The following is a 5,397-nucleotide window of genomic DNA, read 5'->3' on the forward strand; positions in this document are numbered from 1 at the left end:
CCTTGCTTTCGTTGGCCTCAGCTCCAATGTGTCGACTGGGATACTGTAGCTCGTTGGACACACCCACCCACCCCACACACACAATACAATTCACGCTGATCCCGCCAGCGCAATTGCGTTCTTGCGGATAATACCCGTCCTGCCACAACGTCTCAAGGGCTAGCACAAGCGCCAAGCTTGACTTCGCTGCTTCCTTCAAGCTCGCCTGTTAACAGGATAGGCACTGGCAACAGGCCATTCGATCGATCGAACCACGCTGGAGTCGGAGAGAAGGTCCGCCGCTCATAGATCTACAAGGCGTGTTGAGTGGGTGCTGCGATTACAGAGCCCAGATGTCCAGATGTCTGGCCAGCCACCAGAAGTTTGTGCCCGTGGGGCGGCTCACGTGTTGCTTGCTGTGGTAGAAATCGAACGTGCCAATGCTCTGGCGTGTCCCTCTCTTTAACCACCGTGTTTCCCGTCTCCTTGCCTTCGGTGAGCCGACAATCAACCGATTAAGTTGCGCGGTTCTGCAGGTCGAGAAATGGTATGGGCGCTGGTTCGTGCCGCCTAAGCCAAAAAAAAAAGACCACTCAAGCTTGATATGGATGCCCACTCCGGTCGTCTGTCTTACGGTCGCGGATGTGGCGAAGGAGGTGGTCGTTAAAGTAGTGGTGGTATTAATAGTTGGTATTTGTGCATGTGGGGTGGGTGGGCGAGATCGAGAAAAGGTGCCAGCGGTTTCTTGCTGCGTCACCGCTATGGCTTCAGGACAACGCTCGGTGCGGGCCCCTCGACATGCGGACATACAGGCGGCAGGCCGCGTGTAGGTCGTGCGGGGCGTGCATGCGGAAGAAATGACAAAGGTTGAAGCGATGTGGTATCGAGGACGGCAGTGCCTGACAGGGAAAAGGCGGGTGGCGAGGGTGCGTCTGAGGGTCTGCCGTGTCGGTCTGTGCGCGTGTGGTTTCTGTGCGGTTCGTGTAGCGTGTCGTGTAGGTGTTGTTCGTTGTTAGTGTTGCGCGTTGTTGTTGTTAAGTTGCTGTAAGGGTCGTGAAGGTACACCCGTCTAGCTCAGTCGGTAGAGCGCTGGCCTTTTAAGCCAGTGGTCGTGGGTTCGAGCCCCACGGGGGGTGCTTGCTTCTTTGCGATCGTGTGTTGGCACGCGAGCGAGCGAGTTGTGCGTGCGTTTGGTGCGCGCAGCTGGTTGCGTTCGCGCAGCGGCGTTCGGGGTAACAGGGCAGCACTCGTAGCAGTGCATTATGCTCCACATTCTTTTACCCATTTACCAACGCATTCTACGTCGTGCCTGCAACGCATTGTATCCGCCTTGCTTTCGTTGGCCTCAGCTCCAATGTGTCGACTGGGATACTGTAGCTCGTTGGACACACCCACCCACCCCCCACACACAATACAATTCACGCTGATCCCGCCAGCGCAATTGCGTTCTTGCGGATAATACCCGTCCTGCCACAACGTCTCAAGGGCTAGCACAAGCGCCAAGCTTGACTTCGCTGCTTCCTTCAAGCTCGCCTGTTAACAGGATAGGCACTGGCAACAGGCCATTCGATCGATCGAACCACGCTGGAGTCGGAGAGAAGGTCCGCCGCTCATAGATCTACAAGGCGTGTTGAGTGGGTGCTGCGATTACAGAGCCCAGATGTCCAGATGTCTGGCCAGCCACCAGAAGTTTGTGCCCGTGGGGCGGCTCACGTGTTGCTTGCTGTGGTAGAAATCGAACGTGCCAATGCTCTGGCGTGTCCCTCTCTTTAACCACCGTGTTTCCCGTCTCCTTGCCTTCGGTGAGCCGACAATCAACCGATTAAGTTGCGCGGTTCTGCAGGTCGAGAAATGGTATGGGCGCTGGTTCGTGCCGCCTAAGCCAAAAAAAAAAGACCACTCAAGCTTGATATGGATGCCCACTCCGGTCGTCTGTCTTACGGTCGCGGATGTGGCGAAGGAGGTGGTCGTTAAAGTAGTGGTGGTATTAATAGTTGGTATTTGTGCATGTGGGGTGGGTGGGCGAGATCGAGAAAAGGTGCCAGCGGTTTCTTGCTGCGTCACCGCTATGGCTTCAGGACAACGCTCGGTGCGGGCCCCTCGACATGCGGACATACAGGCGGCAGGCCGCGTGTAGGTCGTGCGGGGCGTGCATGCGGAAGAAATGACAAAGGTTGAAGCGATGTGGTATCGAGGACGGCAGTGCCTGACAGGGAAAAGGCGGGTGGCGAGGGTGCGTCTGAGGGTCTGCCGTGTCGGTCTGTGCGCGTGTGGTTTCTGTGCGGTTCGTGTAGCGTGTCGTGTAGGTGTTGTTCGTTGTTAGTGTTGCGCGTTGTTGTTGTTAAGTTGCTGTAAGGGTCGTGAAGGTACACCCGTCTAGCTCAGTCGGTAGAGCGCTGGCCTTTTAAGCCAGTGGTCGTGGGTTCGAGCCCCACGGGGGGTGCTTGCTTCTTTTCGATCGTGTGTTGGCACGCGAGCGAGCGAGTTGTGCGTGCGTTTGGTGCGCGCAGCTGGTTGCGTTCGCGCAGCGGCGTTCGGGGTAACAGGGCAGCACTCGTAGCAGTGCATTATGCTCCACATTCTTTTACCCATTTACCAACGCATTCTACGTCGTGCCTGCAACGCATTGTATCCGCCTTGCTTTCGTTGGCCTCAGCTCCAATGTGTCGACTGGGATACTGTAGCTCGTTGGACACACACCCCACACACACACACAATACAATTCACGCTGATCCCGCCAACGCAATTGCGTTCTTGCGGATAATACCCGTCCTGCCACAACGTCTCAAGGGCTAGCACAAGCGCCAAGCTTGACTTCGCTGCTTCCTTCAAGCTCGCCTGTTAACAGGATAGGCACTGGCAACAGGCCATTCGATCGATCGAACCACGCTGGAGTCGGAGAGAAGGTCCGCCGCTCATAGATCTACAAGGCGTGTTGAGTGGGTGCTGCGATTACAGAGCCCAGATGTCCAGATGTCTGGCCAGCCACCAGAAGTTTGTGCCCGTGGGGCGGCTCACGTGTTGCTTGCTGTGGTAGAAATCGAACGTGCCAATGCTCTGGCGTGTCCCTCTCTTTAACCACCGTGTTTCCCGTCTCCTTGCCTTCGGTGAGCCGACAATCAACCGATTAAGTTGCGCGGTTCTGCAGGTCGAGAAATGGTATGGGCGCTGGTTCGTGCCGCCTAAGCCAAAAAAAAAAGACCACTCAAGCTTGATATGGATGCCCACTCCGGTCGTCTGTCTTACGGTCGCGGATGTGGCGAAGGAGGTGGTCGTTAAAGTAGTGGTGGTATTAATAGTTGGTATTTGTGCATGTGGGGTGGGTGGGCGAGATCGAGAAAAGGTGCCAGCGGTTTCTTGCTGCGTCACCGCTATGGCTTCAGGACAACGCTCGGTGCGGGCCCCTCGACATGCGGACATACAGGCGGCAGGCCGCGTGTAGGTCGTGCGGGGCGTGCATGCGGAAGAAATGACAAAGGTTGAAGCGATGTGGTATCGAGGACGGCAGTGCCTGACAGGGAAAAGGCGGGTGGCGAGGGTGCGTCTGAAGGTCTGCCGTGTCGGTCTGTGCGCGTGTGGTTTCTGTGCGGTTCGTGTAGCGTGTCGTGTAGGTGTTGTTCGTTGTTAGTGTTGCGCGTTGTTGTTGTTAAGTTGCTGTAAGGGTCGTGAAGGTACACCCGTCTAGCTCAGTCGGTAGAGCGCTGGCCTTTTAAGCCAGTGGTCGTGGGTTCGAGCCCCACGGGGGGTGCTTGCTTCTTTGCGATCGTGTGTTGGCACGCGAGCGAGCGAGTTGTGCGTGCGTTTGGTGCGCGCAGCTGGTTGCGTTCGCGCAGCGGCGTTCGGGGTAACAGGGCAGCACTCGTAGCAGTGCATTATGCTCCACATTCTTTTACCCATTTACCAACGCATTCTACGTCGTGCCTGCAACGCATTGTATCCGCCTTGCTTTCGTTGGCCTCAGCTCCAATGTGTCGACTGGGATACTGTAGCTCGTTGGACACACACCCCACACACACACACAATACAATTCACGCTGATCCCGCCAACGCAATTGCGTTCTTGCGGATAATACCCGTCCTGCCACAACGTCTCAAGGGCTAGCACAAGCGCCAAGCTTGACTTCGCTGCTTCCTTCAAGCTCGCCTGTTAACAGGATAGGCACTGGCAACAGGCCATTCGATCGATCGAACCACGCTGGAGTCGGAGAGAAGGTCCGCCGCTCATAGATCTACAAGGCGTGTTGAGTGGGTGCTGCGATTACAGAGCCCAGATGTCCAGATGTCTGGCCAGCCACCAGAAGTTTGTGCCCGTGGGGCGGCTCACGTGTTGCTTGCTGTGGTAGAAATCGAACGTGCCAATGCTCTGGCGTGTCCCTCTCTTTAACCACCGTGTTTCCCGTCTCCTTGCCTTCGGTGAGCCGACAATCAACCGATTAAGTTGCGCGGTTCTGCAGGTCGAGAAATGGTATGGGCGCTGGTTCGTGCCGCCTAAGCCAAAAAAAAAAGACCACTCAAGCTTGATATGGATGCCCACTCCGGTCGTCTGTCTTACGGTCGCGGATGTGGCGAAGGAGGTGGTCGTTAAAGTAGTGGTGGTATTAATAGTTGGTATTTGTGCATGTGGGGTGGGTGGGCGAGATCGAGAAAAGGTGCCAGCGGTTTATTGCTGCGTCACCGCTATGGCTTCAGGACAACGCTCGGTGCGGGCCCCTCGACATGCGGACATACAGGCGGCAGGCCGCGTGTAGGTCGTGCGGGGCGTGCATGCGGAAGAAATGACAAAGGTTGAAGCGATGTGGTATCGAGGACGGCAGTGCCTGACAGGGAAAAGGCGGGTGGCGAGGGTGCGTCTGAAGGTCTGCCGTGTCGGTCTGTGCGCGTGTGGTTTCTGTGCGGTTCGTGTAGCGTGTCGTGTAGGTGTTGTTCGTTGTTAGTGTTGCGCGTTGTTGTTGTTAAGTTGCTGTAAGGGTCGTGAAGGTACACCCGTCTAGCTCAGTCGGTAGAGCGCTGGCCTTTTAAGCCAGTGGTCGTGGGTTCGAGCCCCACGGGGGGTGCTTGCTTCTTTGCGATCGTGTGTTGGCACGCGAGCGAGCGAGTTGTGCGTGCGTTTGGTGCGCGCAGCTGGTTGCGTTCGCGCAGCGGCGTTCGGGGTAACAGGGCAGCACTCGTAGCAGTGCATTATGCTCCACATTCTTTTACCCATTTACCAACGCATTCTACGTCGTGCCTGCAACGCATTGTATCCGCCTTGCTTTCGTTGGCCTCAGCTCCAATGTGTCGACTGGGATACTGTAGCTCGTTGGACACACACCCCACACACACACACAATACAATTCACGCTGATCCCGCCAACGCAATTGCGTTCTTGCGGATAATACCCGTCCTGCCACAACGTCTCAAGGGCTAGCACAAGCGCCAA

General features: G+C 56.4%; 4 non-coding genes across 4 annotated transcripts; all 4 read left to right on the plus strand.

The window, feature by feature from the left end:
• The first annotated feature begins 1,042 nt into the window (after nt 1-1,042).
• PHYSODRAFT_t450 lies at nt 1,043-1,115 on the plus strand. The gene has a single exon. It is a non-coding gene; the product is annotated as a tRNA-Lys (tRNA).
• Nucleotides 1,116-2,349: 1,234 nt separating this feature from the next.
• On the plus strand, nt 2,350-2,422 carry PHYSODRAFT_t451. Its single transcript has one exon. It is a non-coding gene; the product is annotated as a tRNA-Lys (tRNA).
• A 1,232-nt stretch (nt 2,423-3,654) lies between these two features.
• PHYSODRAFT_t452 lies at nt 3,655-3,727 on the plus strand. Its single transcript has one exon. It is a non-coding gene; the product is annotated as a tRNA-Lys (tRNA).
• Nucleotides 3,728-4,959: 1,232 nt separating this feature from the next.
• On the plus strand, nt 4,960-5,032 carry PHYSODRAFT_t453. The gene has a single exon. It is a non-coding gene; the product is annotated as a tRNA-Lys (tRNA).
• Nucleotides 5,033-5,397: the final 365 nt, after the last annotated feature.

Source organism: Phytophthora sojae (assembly GCF_000149755.1).
Source record: "Phytophthora sojae unplaced genomic scaffold PHYSOscaffold_2, whole genome shotgun sequence".
Classification (NCBI taxonomy): domain Eukaryota; phylum Oomycota; class Peronosporomycetes; order Peronosporales; family Peronosporaceae; genus Phytophthora; species Phytophthora sojae.